This window comes from Danio rerio, chromosome 7 (assembly GCF_052040795.2).
Source record: "Danio rerio strain M-AB ecotype USA chromosome 7, GRCz13ab, whole genome shotgun sequence".
NCBI lineage: Eukaryota > Metazoa > Chordata > Actinopteri > Cypriniformes > Danionidae > Danio > Danio rerio.
The window spans coordinates 47,081,422-47,103,797 of record NC_141027.1 but is presented as its reverse complement, the minus strand read 5'-3'; the positions used below and the strand labels follow the sequence as shown (position 1 = coordinate 47,103,797).

The following is a 22,376-nucleotide window of genomic DNA, read 5'->3' as shown; positions in this document are numbered from 1 at the left end:
TAAAATCTTGTTTGATAAAGCATACCTGACACGGCCCACTGAAACTGTTACACACGCTCATCCTTAATTTATAAAGCTGGCTGATGTTAAGCCTTGAGTTTGCGCTAAAAGGGCTGCCCTCTGACCTGAAGGATGACCCCAGTTTGTTTGGGTTTCCGTATGAATGTGTGTGTGGCGTCTGCAGTGGAGCGTGCAGTAACGCTTTTTCTCCCACTGGTCACCTTTTCAATGTCCATCAGGATTGCCTCACTAATCCCAATGGATCATCCTATCAGTGCTTAAAGCATGTTTATGTGTAATGGAATCCATCTTTCTCCATTCATCCAAGTCCTCTCTCAGCCTTCTTTCCAATTTTTGTATCAATTTATTCTGGATCTGAAATGAAAATATTTTGGATAATATGTGATCCTATGGAGTTAGATTTGTTTCTTTGTTATTCAATTTAAAAAGAGTATTTAGTTTTAGGGAAAAATTAAGTACATACTAATTTAAAAATAAAAGATCGCAAATAAATAAAAAAAAAGGTCAAACTTTATTTTGATGGTCCATTTGTTGAATTTAAGTTACATTGCATCTACATGCCAATTAATTCTCATTAGATTATAAGTAGACTGTTAGTTTGGGGTTAGGGTTAGTGTAAGTTGACATGTACTTTCAAAGTTTCTTGTAGTCAGTTAAATGTCTATTAAAGGAGCAGTATAAGCACATATTAAGCAGACAGTCTACTAATACTCAAATGGACCATCAAAATAAAGTGTTACTTAAAAAAAAAACATTTCATAAAAAAAGTATAAATAAATTAAAAAATATATATTTTGGATCGCAAAAAAATAAACTATTATGCAGTTACCACAATTTCCATTGCACACTCATTTATTTAGCTCTCTGTTCTGCTGTCATTTATTGCACTAGAATCTTTGCGTGTGTGCTGGGGTTAATTTTGAGTCTTTATTATTCAAACAAAAAGTTTTTGACCAAATTAGGTACATTGTAATTTGAAAATAAAGGATTTCAAATAATAATAAAAAAACATTTAATTAAAAAAATGCACTGCAAACAATAAACTATTGCTATTATATGAAGTTACCACCACGTTTTTCATTGTGCGCTCATTTATTTTGCTTTCTGTTCTATAATTTTTTGCAGATGTTAAATCTTTGCTTGCGAGTTGAAAAGTTTGAATTCAGTGGACAATATCTTCCCTCCGAGATGAAAAGCCTTATTCTATTGGTCAATCTTGATTGAGGTCACAGGTTGGCTATGCCCACTAGGTTCTCGTGCAATTGGACTGGACTCCCTTCAGTGACAAGAGCGAGCAACAGATCTTCTTTGAGGTAAGTTACCTGAAACTGTATAATAACTTGTGTATTACCATCCTTAACCTAAATATTTTTGATAGAATAATAAAGAAGCAAATCTAACTCCATATGATCCTAAATCATAAAAACAGTCATAAGTGTAAGTTTTTTTGTTGTTGTTTTTTTGGGAAATTAAGATTAATACATACTATTTGAAAATCTGAGAGCTCAGAAAAAAAAGTTGAAATATTGAGAAAATGACCTTTTAAGTTGTTTAAAATTTCTTCTTATAAATTCTTAACAATGCATATTACTTTTCATAAACTGAGGTTTGATATAAAGGGAATCTACAAAATGTCTTCATTGAACATGATTTTTATTTAATATTATAATGGTTTTTGACATATCTATAAATATCTAATTTGGACATGTAAAATGTGTGTTTTTCTATTTGTAAAAACACATAAAACATTTATAGTAATTTCTTTAAATAACTAAACTTTTATTATTATTATTTTTTATTTTAGATTAATCACAACTATACTTATTTGATCAAAAATACACCAGGAACCATAATAATGTGAATGTGAAGATGTCTTTTTTCCAGCAAAAAACAAAACAAAACAGCTTTTAGTGGCACACCATCCTTTAGAGATCATTCTAATATGCTGATTTTGCAAGATTGTTTTTTTTTTTTAATTATCAATAATAAAAGTTTTTTACAGCATTGTTTAAACCATGAAACACTTTAGGGACCTTACAAATGAATATAATGTTATTAACATATTTAAGCTGATAAGAAATATCTGATAAAATGGCAGAAATATCTGCAACATATCAGTCATTCACCAGATCGGTTAATCTACAATCTTACAAAACCATAACGATGGTTTTATCCATAAGTGTTAAAGATTCTTGATAAAGGTAAATTTTATATATATATATATATATATATATATATATATATATATATATATATATATATATATATATATATATATATATATATATTCACTGAAAAGTAATGTTAAAAAGCAGCATCTATATGAAAGTGCTTTTTGAAAGAATCATTTATTCTTATGAATGTAACGTCTGCCTGTTGCACTTCCATATATATACTGTAGATCTGTTTTGCATCCATCACAGATTTGTGCTATAGAGAGCTTTAAAACGGCACTTCTCCAAAAACAAGAATCCAGGTGCAATCTTTTACCTTTAGCTTCTCAGCTCCTCTTGAACACCTGCTCTATTCCTCTACACAGTCCCAGGATGCTCTCTCTTCTCTCCAGCTATTTCTCTCTCTTCCTAGGCTTGGAGGTGTGCAGTACCTCCCCCTTGCTCATAACCAACTGACTGCAGTGTTTGATTAAAAGCGCATTTGGACGGTAAAGAAAGAACCCGACCCGGCCTCCGTAATTAAGATCACTTCCGAGATTACTGGCGACAACAAAAGTGCAGAAAGCGGGGATCCTGCGGCCAAGGCGAGCGAGATAAAACAGAGGAGCATGGGACGGGGCAGACCCCTCGTGTGCCTTGATCAAACGTCCAGTCGAGTGGAGATGGACCCCCACTGCTCGCAATATGAGTGAATCTCATGCCACGTATCATCAGCAAGTTGGAGATATCTTCAGTACACGCAAGCAGACGGTGTTCCACACATGCATCAATTCCACAATAAATCCCAAATTAGAGAGAAAAGAAATAACAAAGTACTCCCAAATAAAAGTGCTAACACGCAGACACAAAGCACGGGAGCGAACAAACATTTGGGTATGCAATAACGCAAATGCACACACTCCATTTCGGAGTAACAATGCTGCAGGTGCTGTTCAAGTCTAATGAAGACAAATAAACGTGCGCGAGTGCCTAGAAGTCACATAATAACAAATAAAGATCAATACTTCTCAGAGGAGAATTATTAGCCAGCTTTGTGAGTTTTAGCCAAAAGCCTCTGGGTGTGATTTGTTCTGTCTCACTCATAACTTCCCTTTTTCACAGCAGACAGAGAAACCCCACATCACATTTCTCTTTCTCTCTTGCTCGCTGTGGTTAGGGCGCTCACTGAGGCGTTGCGAGTTAAGTGGCCTGCCCAGAGGGAGCGTGGAGCTGCGCCGTGGCCCACCTGGGCCTTGATCCCGAGACCCCCTGCGGTCAGAGGTCTATCTCCTTAACCGTTCCTCGGCGATGCTTCGCATTACCCCGGCCGTCCTCAGCCTCCAAACCCAGCGCGGGAGGCCATTAATATAATCACAGGGATGTAGTGTGCGCCGGAGAGCCCCGAGGCTACGGCAATCAGCGGGGCTGAGTGAGGGCTAAGAGGAGAGAGAGGAAGAAAAATATATAAACCCAGAGCAAAATCTCCCATAGCTTCCCCGTTCGAAACAGGATCGCGTCGGATCATCATTCCTGGAGAAGCGGGATGAGAGGGGGGCTGAGGTTTGCACTTTAAAGGGGACCTCCCACGACGGAGAGAGAGAGAGGAGGGGGATCATGAATCTTCTCTGCCCAACCTTAAGCCTCTCTAGTTAGTTGATCTAACGATGACTGGTCACAGTACCATCATCATGCAAATTTAAACAGAGATGATCTTTTAGCCGCCTGATGAGGGGGCCACACATACAGGGAAAGTGTTAATGATCAACACCCGACCACAGGCCCCTTCCTCTGCTCCGATCACGTCACCGGCAACGACTCCCGCTCTTGAAACAGCCGATATTCATAACGTTCTGATTAGCGTCGTGAAATTAATTCATCCTTAAGCATCTTAGTGAAATCCAACCCACAATTACATATAAAAAGTCGAAACTATAAATACCGTGTTTATATTTAAATTAAGCATGTGGGAATTTCATCTCATGCTTTTAAATGCGAGAAGGAGGCAGAACATGCGGCATACTTTTAGTTATGTTCTGGATTTAACTTAACATTTCTAACATGAACAGGTACGAGTTTATTTGACCGCGTAAAGGATGCTGGCGGTTGATCTAACACAATGAAGTCATGCATGTAAACTTCCAGAAGTGTAACCGAACTCTGAGCTGTCCTTACTGAGCGTGCCTTCCATTTTTTTATTCCAGCCTCCAGTCGTGTGGGTTTGGAGCGGATTGGATTGTCCACATTACCACAGGCTGATCTATCCTGACAGCCTTATTTACAAAAACGTGGGGAAGAGTAACAAGGCAAGTTACCCCACACTCTCTCCTTCGCTCACTTAACTTAGCTTTCTCCCAATTACAACGATTGGCACAGACGCCATAACAAAAGAGATGAAACGGGCAACTTAAGAGACAGACAACAACACTTCGTGATCAAGACTGAAAAAAGGGAGCAGGCGAGAGAACAAAAACAATAACAGACAAGAAAGGGGGAGAGGGAAAAGAAGCTGATTTGTGAAAATCGGCGGAGATTGTGGGAGATGTGTTATGGGTAAGCGTCAGCAGGAGGGGAGAAACACATCTTAAGACTTAAAAGGTGTGTAAAGTAAGCTGAGCATCGGGGGAATTCTCTCTGAGAGCCCCTTTAAAATTCACCTCTGTATTAATGCAGATAAATAAAGGCAAATTCCCAAAAGTAAATACTGTTTAACTCTCACCTTCAGCAAGAGTTACTTAAAGTGCTTCTCACAGGACTGTCAGCCCTCTACAAACAAAACCAGGTGGCTGATTGTGTATGCATATATGTCTATGGGATTTAAACAATGCAATTATTCCCATACAAAAATCAGTCCACCCTCCACAGCAAACACCACATTAATACACAATGTACTGCCATTATCATTGTACAATGTTTATTTTCTCTGACATTTAAACATTTGAATTATACAGGGAAATGTTATATTACCTTTATTTAAAGTTCATTATTATAATAATAATAATAATAATTATTATTATTATTATTGATACTATTAATTGTATGAATAGTAACAATAAAATCAATTCAACCAAATTGGTTGGTAAAATTAATGTATTATTATTATTATTATTATTATTGTTGTTGTTATTATTATTATCATTATTATTATATTATTTATTTATTTATTTATTTATTTATTTATTTATTTATTTATTTATTTATTTATTATTATTTATATTATTATCATTTAGTAGTAGAAGTTTTTAAAGTCTATGCAATAATAATAAAAATAATGATAATATTATTATTATTAATAATAATAATAATAATAATAAATTATTATTATTATTACTATTATTATACAATTGTATTATTATTATCATTATTATTACTGTTATTATTATCATTTATAATAATAATACTTATTATAATAATTATTGAAAAGTTGAAACAACACAATAAGATTTAAGATTTCATTGGGATAAATTTTTAATGTTCAATAATTTTCATAATTTTTTATGTTCAATCCGCATAAATTTGTTAAAAGTGTTAACTTAAAAGTTAATGTAATAGATTTATGTCGGGAAAACATGAATGAATTGTGTGGAATGCTGCATTTTTTACAGTGTAATAGTGATTAATGTCTATGTAATAGTAATAATAATAATAATTATTATTATTATTACTAATATTATTATTTTTTATCAATATTATTATTTTTTAATCCTATTATTAATTCAGATGGTAATGCTTTGACCCACTAAAATTGTACCTTGCATTATACCCATTGTCTTATTAATCTTATTAATATTATTACTATTACTATAATTATGAACATTTTTAATTCAGATAGTCTTGACCCATTAAAATTGTCCCTTGCATTATAACCACTGTATTAATATTATTATTACTACTATTATTATCATTTTCATTATTATTAAACTCTTTTAATGCAATGTGTGGAATGCCTCATTTAACTTTAAAATAAATAATTGGGCTTTGCTTTAGCCTTGGCCCTGAGCGACAGAAATGAGCAGATATACAAATACTTACATACTTAATATTTATTCTGAAAAAAATGTGGGCAGGTCTGTACACTCAAATGACACTAAGGGTCTGAAGATGTGGCATTGCCTGTGTGGCAGGAGGGGTGTGGGGTGCTGGACAGTCACAGAGGGGCATGTGTTCAAAGCCTGGAACGCTCATTAGCATGCAGACCTATTTATTTACCTTAGGATCGCCAGAAAAACAGCGAAACTCTATTACAGCTTTAGGAGGAGGGAAAAAAGGTGCTTTAAAAGTTCTAGGTTACATGGTGTTTAAAGTCGCTCAATATTTGCAAACAGCCATTTGAGTGAAAGATGCATTTATATTTAGAAAGATTCAACAGTGAAATGTCAAATAAAGCAGGGAGAAAATAAGGATGCTGAGCGAATGGATTTCATTTACAGGGGTTTCTAATAAAAACGAATAGTTTAAAGTGTATTAATTACATTCTCATTAAACAAATAGTTAATATTAAGGTCAGATATTGAGTGATACGTCCCTGATGTGACCATGATTCCGTTCAAAGTAGCAGGACAGACGTGCAGAGGCATTAAAGAGCTTTGCAAACAGGCGGTCATGTCCCTGACTGATATCAAGCGGCAGTTATCAGCACTGCCACACACAGATCTCTCACAGCCTGTTCAAGAGCACAGCACAGATATGTTAAATACATCACCCTCTCTCTCTTTCAACATCTCTATCATTCTCTCTCTCTCTCTCTCTCTCTCTCCTAGTGCCAGTGCTTCCCTCTTTACCCTCCGTATGCCATCTCTCTCTCTCTCTCTCTCTCTCTCTCTCTCTCTCTGGTTAGGAGCTGCTAATTCACAGGGTCTGATCTGTCTGTAAGGCTGGAGACGCCAATGCTATCATTATCAGCCAATTCAGCCAGCCGTTAAATGGAGGAATCAGGAGACATTTGCTCTCCTCCACTATCGCAATGACATCATTACCGGGAGAATCAACAGCACAAGCACTCTGACCGTGTGTTAGTGTGACTGTGTAAGTGTGTGTGTGAGCATGTGTGCGTACACTCGTGTGTGTTTGCATGTGTATGTGTGGTGTGTAAAACATAAAAGGGTCGTATTCAGGGGAAATTAGATGGGGGGGGAGGGGGGGGAGTAAAAATAACATGAGCCTACCTGTGAGAGACCAAGGACCGGGACACACAGTCAGCTGAAAGTTCCCAAGCGCGGAGTGAGGAAAGATAAAAAAAGAAAAAGAGAGAAAGTGAGTGAGTGAAAAAGTGGTTTGCACATACAGAGTAAATCGCAGCTCGCAGCTAGCTGTGCCACTACTTTTTTTTTTCCACACCCTCCCTCTTTTTTTCTGTCTCCTTTTGCAGCCCCTCTTCAACATTGCGCTAATAGCCACCTGTGAACCACGCAGCCATATGATCCACTCCCAGGCCTCTGGAGTGGAGTCACCTCTGTGTTTTTCGGCCCCCTCCTCCAATGATAAATCATCATCGTTTAGCTAATATCCGTTTTTAACCTCTCTCCCTGATTAACAACACTCTTCCCCCCTGGATACAAACCACTCCTGCTACAGTGCAGCTAAATAGCTCGCCTCTTTTTTTTTTTTTTTTTTTTTCGTTTTTCTTTTCATATTCCATTGCTCTCAGTTTCCCTTTCCTTCACTTTTTAAATTATAGGTCCTTCAAAGATAGGACAAATAACATTTCATTAGCCATGACTGTCACGTCTGTTCAAAAGGGTCACTATCAGCATTTTAACCTTCAACTGCTCAAGAACAGGAAGAAAAGACACGCGCATTTTAATTAACCAATAAAAACAATTTGGAGTCGCAAATAAGCAAGAAACAGATGTTATGGATTACAAGGTGTCACATAAATACAATGCTCAGCATATGTACAGTTAAAGTCAGAATTATAAGTCCCCTTTGAATTTCTTTTTCTTTTTTATATATTTCCCAAATGGTGTTTAACAGAGCAAGGAAATGTTTTATTTTTTAAACACCATTTTAAGGTCAAAATTATTCACCCCTTTAAGCTATATTTCTTTTCGATAGTCTACAGAACAATCCATCGTTATACAATAACTTGCCTAATTACCCTAACCTGCCTAGTTAACCTAATTAACCTAGTTAAGCCTTTAAATGTCACTTTAAGCTGTATAGAAGTGTCTTAAAAAATATCTAGTCAAATAGGATTTACTGTCATCATGGCAAAGATAAAATAAATCAGTTATTAGAGATGAGCTATTAAAACTATTATGTTTAGAAATGTGTTGAAAAAAAAATCTCTCCGTAAAACAGAAATTGGGGAAAAATAATTCAGGGGGGGGGGGGTAATAATTCTGACTTCAGCTGTAAGTACCTAAGTACAGCCCTCACAAATCTCTTTTAAATTGATATTTTTAACAAGAAGCTATACAATATTATATGTGTGCATATACATTAGATTAATCAGCACTGGAGCCAAATCTGGAGCTTATTTAACAAAATAACTTACGATAATGGTAAAAAAAAAATCTAGTACAGCCACATTTATATGTTGTAGAAAAATATTAAATAGACATTTTAAAAAGAGGAAAAATCAAGAGAAGCAAAAAAAATGTAGTTAAAATTTTGTAGGTTGTCATTTTTTTTGCAATATTTTGCTTGTATCATCTTTCAATTTCTGAATATGTTTGGTGAATAAAATATTATTATAATAAATATATCGGTTTAATAAATCTGTTTTGTTTAAATGCATTAAAATACATTGCCTAGATTTACTGAGAAATGGTTCAAATATTCATTTTCAAAATGGGGTGTACTCAATTATGCTGAGCACTGTATTGCGCACACTAATCTACAGAGTCACTTTTTTTTTTTGATGCGGCACCCCTAGTGGTGGGGGCTAGAAAGAAACGAAGGCTGCGCCGGTCTGACTGGATATTGTCAAAATATTTGCAGCTGAGGAATTCCGACAAGCAAGCGGCTTGGGCTTCCCTACAAAGGACCCATCTTCCCTGAGTAACAAGTGGAGGGAATGAGTGCCGACAGAGAAGCTAAAATCCCTCAGGCTAAAGAAATCCAGCTATTGTAGTAATAACCCCCGAGACCTGGCTGAGTATGTACAGCTTTCAGAGGTACTTCTCATCCTATTTGTAGCCCCGCCAGTGATGTATGTGTGTGCGTGTGCGTACTAGTAAGTGATGGGATGTACACAACGTAGGTCACTTCACTGTTGATGCGCTCCTTTAAACAGACTCCTTTTTTTTCTTCATGTTCTTTCTCATTTTATATATATTTTTATTTTAGACAAGTGCAACTTCCCACTACAAATACTCGCTGGGGTTTGCCTATAATACTATAATGTATTTTTTCATCTCTCTCCTCATTTTTTTTTTCCTTTTTTGTTCCACAAGGCAAGTTTCATTAAAGATCCAATTATGCAAATCAGGTCCTGAAGAGCCAGTTGAATATGCAGTATAATAGTGTACCGTAATAGTTCAACACAATATACTGCATCTGAGGCAGATTTACGAGGCAACATAACTGCTACGCCTCCGTCCTTTGGAGAAAACCTCTTGATCATAATTAAAGGTGCAGGGTCCCTCTTTACTTCTCAGTGGCGTCCATTTTAACCAGGCCGCCCTCCAGGGGGCTGCCGTGCCTCCTGCTCAGGGTGGATGATGCACCCGTCGAGGTCACGACCTGGAAACAGTTCAAGGGTAGGCGTTGTTAAACTCCCCCAATTATCTGAAGACATCTTGTAACAGAGATGCCCTGCGCTCTAACAGCAGACCACCCAGCCACCAGAGGTATCTGCCACTATTTTCGGTGCCTGTGCAGCACTGCAAATATTTACCACTATTTTAAGAGCTCGGATTAGAATGCAAAACAACATAATAGCATGTGCTTAAGGCCAGTGATTGACAGGAAGTCGCTTGTTTGTGCAAAGCCCCTGTCTGCCGAGATGACATGGCTGTAATTTTGTGACTCAAAAAGCGAACAGTCATGTCGGATGGTGCAGTGCAGCACATAGGAATTAGTTTGCTTATTTTTCAAAGTAGGTGTCTAGAATCAGTAACCGCTTCAACAATTAGAATCTGAGGTTAAAAACAGGGGGGCAAGGGTGTGGTCAACCGAATAGGTGTCCCATTTCTGGAAAAGGAGTAAGGCCGTAGCTGAAGGCTGACCGTGTCTCCCAAGGCTGTGTAAACCTGCCCGATTCAACACTCTCCATGATGACCACATGTCCCACAGCCTCTCTCTCCGAGATGTGTGAGCATGTGTGTGGTGTTGGAAGGCTGAATTTTGTCCACCCATTCCCTCTCCCACAGGAGGGAATTATGAGAAAGGGGAAAAAAAAAACTTGGATACAAAACATCTGCACACATCTGTTTAGCTCTGTCATCTGCGCATGGGCTAACTTTAACTGTAACGTATGCTCAATATTCCTCGCAGTGCCATTAGTCTATCTATATATTTTCCTCATGGAAAGTGCCTCCGGGTGGAGTAGAGCAAGGACCCTCTTTCTCTCTCTCTCTCTCTTGCGCTCCGTAGACAGACAGACGCTCCTTCTGGTGGCACCCTGGCATGAGGCAGTGGAGACAAGATCATCCGTCACCACCTCATCTGTCAGGGCACTCTTTATTCTTAGATCACACACTGACTGACGTCTGTGATTAGCCCGCTCAAAAACTTCCACTCCTCTACCCCCTCTCCCTCTCTATCTCTCTCTGTCTGTTTGGAACGACTACGAAAGCCTTAGAAATCATCACTCATTTATAAGTGACATGTGCATAACAAAATGTCCTTATTCCACTATAATTATTTGTTAAATACAAAAGTTGACATCTGTCAGTAACCGAACATTCCCATTTATATTACGTAAAGTGACATGCTGAACTGTGCCTTCGCCTGTACACGGGCGGATATTGAATGACAGAGAATTATGCGCTTAATCAATTGGAGAGGACAGGCATAGGAGTAATGTGAGGCACTCTTTTTGTAAATGTACTTTCGGAGGATGCTGGATTCTTTAGCGATGGGTACAAAACCACACCCCTTACTTTATCTTGAAAATTTTGATATTTAGACAGAAGAACAGTTAAAACAATGTTTAATTGATAAATTAAGGTTACAAAAGTAAATTTTTGGCAGCAATTCTTTAGAATTTGAGGTTGCACCTAAACGAGTTCTTAAATTACCATTTTTGGCTGAAATTAACATTTGTTTTTAGTATCCAACTATAAAAAAAACTTGTTTTAATGTTAAAAGTTATGTTTTTTTAAAGACTTTTATTTATAAAAGTGCATTTGTAAAATATCCAATCAGCAAAACATGCATTCTTTTCCCAGAAGTTAACATAACCTTCCTTATCTAAATCATTAATGTTACTTTGTTAAGCTAGCAGCATTGTGTGAACACCCCCAACAAATAAAATGCAATGCTTCTGGCATTTAGGGATTGTTCTGCCATGAGGGGAGAGGCCTGAGACTTTAGAGCTGGAGAGGAAGGGAATTAGGGCGATGACGGGGTGGGTGCGCGGGGTCGGTGTCTCCACAGCACATATCAATTAATACCTAAACGCCATGGCCTTGCCTGCCATACTGTCCCCCTAGAGTTGCCTGGCTTGGGCCCGGGCATCTGGAAGACAATTTCCTCCAATTAAAAGGAGCGGGGAGGCATTTAAGTGTGGAATGGCTGTTTGATCAAGTCTCCAAGGCTCAAGCACAGATCCAGCCGGCTAAGCTGGAGACTGACAGGCCTGAAGACAGAGAGAAAGAGAGAGAGAGAGAGAAGGTTTGTCTCTTCTGTCCGTTGGCACTGCCCTGCCCTCGGCAGCAGTGAGGGCTGGGGAGGTGCACCTCCACACACCGCGGTTACTGGTGACGGCGGTGGCGAGCACGCAGACCTAGGGACATGCTAACGCCCTCGAACGGTGCCAAGTTCTGCCACACAACACACACTTTCCCTGCCGAATGAGTGCAAGACGCATATGTAAATGAGAGCATACACACCAGGGAGGAGACATTTTGACAGGATTGGCTTGGTCTGTTTAGCCCCATCGAACTGCTATCAGTTGCACTGGCAGAGTGTATTCACAAGAGTCTTCATAACACCCTCTCTCTCACTGCATTTAAACGAGTTTGATATTTTTCCTCCCCAAAAAAACATTTTGTCTCATACATGATCAATTCCATGCGAGCACGATATACATTTTCAGCTGCTAATGTGTTTGTGAGAAGGAAGCAAAAAAAAAAAAAAAATCATTAATTAAAAATAAAGCAATTACTGCAACATCAACACCTCCACGACTGTGGATATCCCGAGCCCTAGCTATTTATACTATTTAGCTAATTAATCAGATATATATTTTTTAAAATAACAACAACATGCATTGTTTAACATCAAAACAATTATCATGACATAAAAGTGTAACGTAGGAACGATTTTTATATTAGATTATAATTAAACTCAATTAAAGCTTGCTGTTAAATAAATCAAACATTTCACCTAATACAACAACGCTAATTCGGATGGCCTATCAATTGTAAACACACACTAGGCATGACTCTCTTCTCTCCCTTTCTCAACGTCCACATTAATCCAACACACGGTTTATTGATTTATTTATTTTAATTTATAAAGGGGCTTACAAGGCTATATTTGTGACCATGTTAATGTTGGCCTTTCAAATGAATTGTGTGGGATTGAGTAAAGAATGTGTGACTTGACTACATCACAATGTCATTTCAAATCAGAAAAATGAAAAGAGCTGACAAAAATGTCTACGCCCAGACACTATTACAGACATAATATCCGTTAAACAATGACAGTACATCTGTGCTGCCTGCTATTTGTCCCTTTCCATAAACAATGAACCTGAGGGGAAAAAAAACTTATCTCATTTCAACATTATAAAAAGAAGCAAACAAACTAAAAGTAGATGAACGTGTTCATGTCTGTGTTTAATATTCCTTCCTTAAGTAAAAGTTTTGGGTCATCTCACAGAGAGTGACATGAGAAATCTGCACCTGGATGTGAAAGCATGAGACAGCAAATCAATTTTGCTAGATTTAGAATTAAACAACTGAAGTGCGCGCAATAGAAGCACAATGCAATGTGTCATATTATGATTGTGACCCTGACTGGGGTTTTAATCTGTGAACTAACAAAATATGCATAAGACAATGCGTGGAAGGATTTTACTGAGTGTCTAAACGCAGCTCACACTCATGCCATCATGCAACATTTTATATTTTCTTCATTTATTCCCGCACTCCCGCGCGCATTCCTATCCCAAATCTCCAATTCTTACAACTTTCTTGTTCTTCCCCCCCTCCATAATACATCATTTCCCCAAGCGACAATGTTCGCAAGAGTCGTTCAAATCTCCATTTCCAGAGGAGATGTGCGTGTTTTTTTTTCCGCAGATAAAAAGGTTTTTAAGTCTGATATGACATTTAGCCCTCAGTTGTTGAATGCCATCATAAGGCTTCTGTTCATAAGAGGTCGATCACAGCACAAAATGGCAGGTCTCACCGGCTCTTCCATCTCACAAGTTTTGACACATGGCATGCACCGGGTAACTTTGATCCTAATTCTCCAACCGATCTGTGTTCACTTCAGCTGAAATCCTAAACGTAAAGCCCTTGGGGCTGAAGTGAGAAAGTTTGAGCCGAGATTTGAGGAAACTTTCTAACAGCTCCATATCTGTGCTGGCCAGCACGAGCGAATCTGCAGCGCATCCCTGGAAAGCTTCTGTCCACCTTACAGAAATACCGCACACTGTTCCTTCACACTTAATTAATAAAGTTATCCTCGTAATAAATCCCCATTTCAATATATAGCAGCGTGTGCTTTTTTTTCTTCAAAGCAAGTTCATCTAAGCGCGTGCAATGGCTTCCACTAAACGCTTTCGATATGAAGCCGTTTTATTATCCCACGCGACCACATTTTACATAATTAACGTAGCATCTATTTCAGACAAATAGCGAATTATTATAATGCACGCAGATCTTTAGCACAAACTGACTTTTAGAAAGCGAAGCGAGCGAAAAGCATCCGCGAGACCACTATACTGATCAAGACACTTCTTACCTTTAAATTCATCCGGACGTCAAGACGCGTAGCGAAAGATTGTCTTCATTGAATAAAGAAGCATGTCCACATAACTGAGCTGATGATTTTCTTATACTGCCGAGGGGGTTAAAGTATACACACACACACACACACAAACACACACATACACGCGCGCGCGTGCTTCGGACCTGTTATGCTCGTCCTCTCGCGAATCCGTTTCCCAACTGTTCCTCGCGCATCCCGAGTGATGAAAAAGCGCCTTTGAGTTTATTCTCAATATAAACGCGTTCATTGATAGCGATCACAAGATATTTCCCCTCATCTGTCTGTCCGGACTCCCCCTATCTGGATGGTGAAAGGCATTGTGCCGTTAAAAGACACTCCATTGTCGTCCATTCACAGAGAGCGGAGAGAGTCTTGCGGCATTTGATGGGACTAAAAGCTTGAACCCTTGATAAAACAGCCCCGGTGCGCGGAGAAAGCACCTCGAATCGGCTATTTTCCCCACGCGGAGAGCCTCAAAGGCGAATTTCACTCCATCGGATCATCTTATTGACCTTGACTTCCCTGTAAACACTTATTAAAATCTGTCTATCCTCACTCACATTGTCAGCCCCGTTATTCAGACGAGGCGTAATTGGCTTTGATGCCTGTCGCCGTTTAAATAACACCGAGGAAAAACACAACAAATCGCTCCAAATGAAAAATAAATGTGCTTACCTTTTGGGGGAAAGTATGCGAAGTCTTGTATCCTCGAGAAAAAGTCCAGTGAGATGAGCGGAGAGAGCGAGCATCAGTCAGTATAAGAGAGAAGTAATGAGTGATAAAATGACGCTCATCTGCACTGTAACCTTGTGGCGTATTTAATGTAAATAAGCCGGTTATGTTGCACACAATCACACACACACACTCGCACACACACATGCATGCACACAAATAGAGACCGGCCAAGACGGGACGCGCTTTTTTCGCACTCTTAAAAGCTAACGCGTCACATAGGAGCGCATATTTAAAAGAAATGCTCGAGAAAGCTTATCAGTTTGTAAATATGAGATGAAATTGCCACTCAGCGGGGCGCGTAGCCTAACCAACAACCTCCCTCTTCATCACAGAAAGAGGAAAAGGGTCCAGACAGCGGTCGAGACACGCGCTCAGAGACGTGGGAGAAGGTCCTCTGAAAAGGTACTTCGGTGAGGACATGAAACTTTTTTGGGGCTGAACTTCAGCGCTCAGGCCGATGTTGCTTTTACAATAGGAGAATAACGCAATTGTGCATTCAGTGTCCCGGCAGTTGACAAAAGCTACTGATTCAATAAACTCTTTGTTGTGGGATTATATAATGATTATGTTGTAATTATGGCAGCGCTTTGGTAATAATAATAATAAAAAAGGAGAGCGTCCAATGGGAATGCGAGTGCGTGAGACTTAGGAAAAAGGGAAGCGGACGCGAAAATGCAGACGGACTGATTGATTATCGATCGATTAGATTGATTATATCGATTTTGATATAAATCCGGGCAAATCAAAGGAAGGGAAGAGAGCAGGTGCTTAAAATAAGTATTAACTTGTGTGCTGAACTTTACAGGTTCATTTTCCCACGCTGCAAATAGACAGTTTATTTTACTTTTACATTTTTATGCTATTATATATATATATATATATATATATATATATATATATATATATATATATATATATATATATATATATATATATATATATATATATATATATATATATATATATATATATATATATATATATATATATAAAGACAACTAAATAAATAATAAAATAAAAAATAATTTAATAAAACAGACATAGCACGTATATATATATATATATATATATATATATATATATATATATATATATATATATATATATATATATAAAACTACTATTATTATTTTATGTATGCATGTTTTTAATCACGACGCAATTGTTTTAATACCAAACTTTCCTAATTAGACAAACCAACGAGACTGATTGTGGATGACTTCTGTGTTATAGGACCTGGTGACATCTAATGATACGGTACATTTACACGAGCAGGGCTAAACACTTATTACTCCAAACTGTTTTATCCTGTGACAAGTTGCAAAGTGGAAGCTTTTCCTCTTTCTCTTTCTGCTTCACCACACAGTTGTGCGTTTGTGATATTTAGTGTGTTCAAAGGAGCATTAATCGTTATTAAATCCCGAGGCAAAGGCTCGCCTTCTCTTTATTTTCTTTCCAGACAAAACACACGTTTTAAAAGATAGCACATTCATTATTCACTATGAAAATCAGATTCCCATGCTGCCCCTTAAACGCTCAGGAATTCAGCCCGCATTTTCCAGTCTGATGTGTATGAAATTCCTTTTTGAACAAATTCCAAAATAAAAGTTGTGCCTCTAAAGAAATTAGCATAACCATCCCATCAATAATATCGCTATCTCTATGGGAATGATAGCGAAAGCAGTAGGGGTGTTCCTTTACTCAATTCTTCATGGATTCTCTGTTTCTTTTGAACTTGTTATAGCAAGTCAAGTGATTCTTTATCGGTGACAGGCCTGACAATACACGACGAGGACGGGAAAGCAGGTCAAAAGGAAGTTGCCATATGGACTTCAACATGCACTTTCCTAACAATATAGGGCAGAGATGTGCTGTAGCCTATACTCACTAGTCTGTGTATCGTCCTCTCCATTTTCTCGCTTATTTTTAAGTGCCCGGGGTTAAAACAAGTTGAAGACATTTGCTGCGGATAAAGTAGGGCAGCTGTTTTCTTCTTAAAGTCAATCGCTCGTCTGTGTTTCTTGTCTGTTTACTTCTTCGTGGCTTTTACGCTAACAAACAAATGTGGATGCGTTCGGTTTGGCTGCTATCCATTTTATGGATTTTGGTGCAAAAGGAACGGAATAAGGTAAAATTGTCACGTTGTCTGGTGTGTTTGGAAGGGCAGCATTCGAGATTGATCATTTTGTCTCCGCAAATATCAACTTGTAACAGGAATCAAAAGGTCGAAAGATCCTGACGGCTCGAGTCACGTGGCTGCTCACTGCCCGCGAGCAACAGGTGCATAAGGGGAGGAGGGAGGAGGACTCCAGGCATCCTTCATCTATTTCTCCCTCTCTTTTTATTCATTGTTGCATTTATAATGCTGATAGTTTCATATTTGTTCATTGGTTTCTATATTCTATAGTGTTTAATATAAAAAACAAATAACTATATTCTATATTTTTTAAATAGCTGATGCATATATATATATATATATATATATATATATATATATATATATATATATATATATATATATATATATATATATTCATTCATTCATTTTCTTGTCGGCTTAGTCCCTTTATTAATTCGGGGTCGCCACAGCGGAATGAACCGCCAACTTATCCAGCAAGTTTTTAATTTTGGATAAGTATATATTTATATACTTTTGGATATTTATATATATTTTATATTTATTTATATTTATATTATATTTATTATTTATTATATATATATATATATTGCAGATAACATGTCCATGTCCATTTTTGTAGTTGCATTACAGTTGTTGTTTTCTTAAAATTAATTTAAACAGTGACATTACTGCTTTAGCCAAACTGTATATTTGTAAGTGATTAATTAATTCATTAATTATTATTGTATGTATTGGTATTCATTTAATTTTATTTATTTATTTTCTATATATTTTTTCCCTTCATTAGTAAATTTGATATGGTCATTCAGTGTGACAAATGAATTTTTCTTAAGTACAAAAATAGATTCGCTAGATGTTGATTCTCAATTAATATGTTATAATGAACACTGCATATAGTAATTAGGGAACAATTAAGAATGCATTATTTTAACTAGCTTTAGATCACACTCCAGTATATACGCAGCTATCCTTATACACACAGTCAGTCAGTTCACATGAACTGGGTTTTGTTGTTTATGTTTTGTTTCCGGTAAATAAAAAATATTTTTTATTTAAAAATGAAAAAGTGATGTGTGTGTTGCTCATTTTGCTTTACCGCATCAGTAAAGCCAGACTAGTTATTTTTGTGACACTGAAAAAGCTGTTGTGGGTAATACACTACTCCGAGAGTAACCCACAGGATTTGTTTATACTATTAGACCAAGACCACACACGTCCAGTGTAAATATTTCAAGACATCAAAGCACATGCAAACACTGAGCATTTTATTTTCAATACACTCTCATAACCGCTAACAAAGTGTCAGGCACAGAAAGAGAAGAAGAAAAAAAATCAAGGTTTGAGCAGTTAAGAAAAGATAAAACAGTCTTGGCTGGTTTTGTTACTTTCTCTAAAATTCTCTCTGACAGGAATTTAAGAATCAGCCTATCAGCGCTGCGTCTGGTATCTGTCCAAGACAGTAGGCCTCTAAAACAGACATGCCAGTGTTCAAAAAAAAAAAAAAAAAAAAAGACATGAAGATGTTAGTTCGCTTCATCTACTTTGACTCTTTGCCCTGAAAGCAGCTATTTAGCATCTTTTAGCAGATGTCCAGATAATTCACAAGTTTATTACATTAATTCAAGGGAGCAATGACCAAGGAAGTGATGTAGTCCTAATCAGCCACAAAGAGAGAGGGAGAGAGAAAGAGATGTGAGGCACGACTGTCACTTTAAGACAGAGCAAATAAATGACTGCATAAGCATTTTATCCAGGAGCAGTCTGATGGTTTAATGCTGTGCCTAGTTTATATCTACATACAAACACACCAGAATGGTTTTCTCATATGGAAGACGGGGAGGGGGGCTACATTACTTTTTAAATTGAGTTTCTCTGAGCATAATCTGTTCCAGGTCTTTGATGAAGAAATGTTCTCAAAGTATCACAGTGACTGATTTAATGAGAAGCGAGTGAGCACAATTTCAAACAATCTGATTTTCTGAACCTTCTGTGACTCTAAACTTTTAAAATTGCACTTAAGAATCGCATCAATTACTCTTTAAAGTATGACATCGGCTAACTAGGCGCACTAGCATAACAAACACACGCTATGGCGTATTTACTCCATATCCTCTCATCAGGATCTGATACATTGGTCCCTTATGTGAGCTCTTTGCGAAGCTCTCCCAACTCCATTACCGCTTCCCTTTCTCTATACACGTGTGGCAGATCTACAAGTCTGACGATGATTTAGTCAAATATTACAGAGGCAAATATTTAGAGCCGACTTCTAGGTTTTCAGCATCTGATGAGACTATACGTTTGTACGTCCTCTGTATTCTTCAGGCCACAGTTTAGATGATGCTTCTCTGAAATCCCACCCGCCGTTGATGAACTGAGAGAAGTGTACAATGTCTATGACTGATAACGGGACTAAATCATAATTTAAATCATCTGAATGAATGTCTGACCGGGGAGAGAGAGAGAGAGAAAATCTAAACGAAAACATCTGACTTAAATTGATTACCAACAATGTTGAGCATAAGAGATTTAATAATGATTACATGCCTAAAATATCCAGGCCATTTTGAGAATCCATCACTCTTATATCTCTTCGTAAAAAGAAGCCACTGTATGGCTTCACAAGAAGAGCAACAACACAAAAACAAACAACAACATTAGCATTGGGAGAAATTAGCTTGCTAATCACTGTCTTAGTTGCTTCATTATAATTTGGCTTCTCTTAAGCTCGGTCTTGAGACTTGGAAAAGTAATAAATTGAATGCTAACACGAGAATCAACTTAAACGTATCCAAAATAACTACTTTTTTTTAACTTCACAATGAAAATAATGAGCAAAACCCCTAAGCATGTACTCATCATGCTGGCCTCAGCTCAAACACGGTGTCGCCTCCTCTTTAAGGTCCATATTTCTGTGAAAGCGAGCCATCATATTTTACTATTACCTATCAATTGGTTTCTAATCATGGTAATGAGGCGTCTGCCGTTTGGTGACAGTGAACTAACGGCCTCCGTGGGAGCATTAAGGAGCCTGGGTTATGCTGTGGGCCGTTAACTACCTACAGGCGCTTGCTAATGGCTCCAAATGACCTCCTCAGTGGCTATTAGCACATAATTAGAACCTTGCAGACCATCAATGACTTCCACCGGACATGCGTACCTCTTCGGTCTTCTCCTCCTTGCTCCCCCCACTTACTGTTTAATGGTCAGATTATGGTCAGGTGCTGAGATATGACCACAATTGCTGCATTAAGTTGTGTGTGGCTAGCGTGCATCCAGTGCTGCATATGGTGAAGCTAGAAATCATTTACAGCAATGCAACAGTAGCGATACACCACTAAGAGCGTGCTCACACAAGTTCAGTTCTCTTTCTTTGTTTGTTTGGTCTGGGCCAAACGAATAAAAAGGACGAAAAATAAATTTAAACCAAAAAAAATCTAGAAAATGATGTTTAGTCTGATTGATAATACTGTATTGTTTTTAGATTTAACCTAATATGCAAGCAAACTAAAACGTTTATATGTATATTTTGTGAAAGAACTTACGAAGCATCTACAATAATACTGTGTGCTGGGCTAAACATGTACATTGTATGTGGACATATAACGTGAATAATTGAGTACACCCTTTTTTGAAAATGAATATTTTTCTCAATTTCTCGGTGAATATAGGCAATGTATTTTGGTGCATTTAAACAAAACAGATTTATTAAAAAGATATATTTATTAAAATAATATTTTAGTCACAAAACATATTTAGAAATTGAAAGAGAATACAATTAAATTCAAGCAAAATTACAACTTTTTCTTTTTTATTTTGCTTCTCTTGATTTTTCCTCTTGTTTAAATTTGTATTTAATAATTTCTTTAACATTTAAATTTGGGTGTACTCGTTTTTGGAAATGTTATGGTAAGTTATTTTGTTAGATAAGCTCCGGGTTTGGCTTTACTGACTAATTTAATGTATATGCACAAATATAATATTGTATAGCTTCCTATTAAAAATATGAATTTAAAAGACAGATTCGGGAGAGGTGTAACTTATATATGCTGACCACTGTGTATGATAGGATTTGCATCTGTGGAGAACTCGTGAAGATGCTATAAATGTCTTAAAGTCAAAACAGTAGCAATAATTGCATGAATAAACACACAAACATGACTCTGGGCTGGATCTGGAAATGTGTGTTTTTTCAAAGCTGAGTAAATTGAATATCTAGTTGAGCTACAACTATATAAAAATCTGGAATCGAAGGGAAAAACAATCTAATTTTTTTAAATAATCAGAAAATCCCCTTTAAAGTTTTGCAAATTAAGTGTTTAGCAATGCGCATAACTAATACAACATTGAATTTTGATACATTAACAGCAGAAAATGCAAATAAATATTCATGCAACATGATCTTTATATTTTTCTAATGATTTTTGGCATAAAAGAAAAATCTATCATTTTGACCCATGCAATGTATTTTTGGCTAGTCCCAAAAATACACCAGTGCAACTTAAGACTGGTTTTGTAGTTCACAATTCAAGATTTGCTACATTTCTGCAGATGCATTTCTGACACATACACTGAACTGTAATGGAAACTAAGAGAATGTATTGTAAATGTGTACCTATAGCACGTCTTTGGACTTGGGGGGGACACCAGAGCACCCGGAGGAAACCCATGCGAAAACAGGGTGAACATGCAAACTCCACACAGAAATGCCAAATGACCCAGCCAAGGCATGAACCAGCAACCTTCTTGCTGTGAGGCAATCGTGCTACCCACTGCGCCACCATGTAGCGCTCACAAAATACATAATAAATTAATTCAAAAATAAAATACATTCTTATTCTTGTAGGTTTTGTCTTAAATTACTTTTCTGTATTAAATGTATAAATGCTAAGTAAGCCTTTTTTTGTGTCCTATACTCTGCTACTCTACAAACCAACCCTTATTGGACAGAGGATTCAGAACAAAGTTTGTTTTTAATCAAACCAAACAAGCCAAGTGTGAACGCAGCCTAAATATAACATGTGATGGTTTACATAAACTTTTAAAACCCCAAAAAGTAGCTGTTAGTAACTATACATTCCTAGGACTTTTGCATATCTAACCAAAAATATCCTGCAAACACTGTACAGTAAATTTATTAGCTTAACATAAATAATCTAATCCAAAATGTAGGCCCACACAGTTTTAAATTTCAGTTTTAAAATTAATTACAGTACTATTTC

At 37.1% G+C, this 22,376-nt stretch overlaps 1 protein-coding gene across 25 annotated transcripts in view; it reads right to left on the bottom strand.

Moving 5' to 3' along the window:
* znf536 (zinc finger protein 536) overlaps positions 1 to 22,376 on the bottom strand; it is a 497,364-nt gene that overhangs the window by 262,827 nt on the left and 212,161 nt on the right. For 17 of the 25 annotated variants that reach the window (XM_087261688.1, XM_087261685.1, XM_087261694.1 and 14 more), the window contains one exon: positions 7,337 to 7,370. The gene's annotated coding sequence lies outside the window, so the exon portion shown is untranslated. Of the gene's footprint in view, positions 1 to 7,336; positions 7,371 to 14,252; positions 14,353 to 14,954; positions 15,411 to 22,376 lie in introns of those variants that run through there. The other 8 variants (XM_087261687.1, XM_087261695.1, XM_087261699.1 and 5 more) reach the window with 2 other exon arrangements.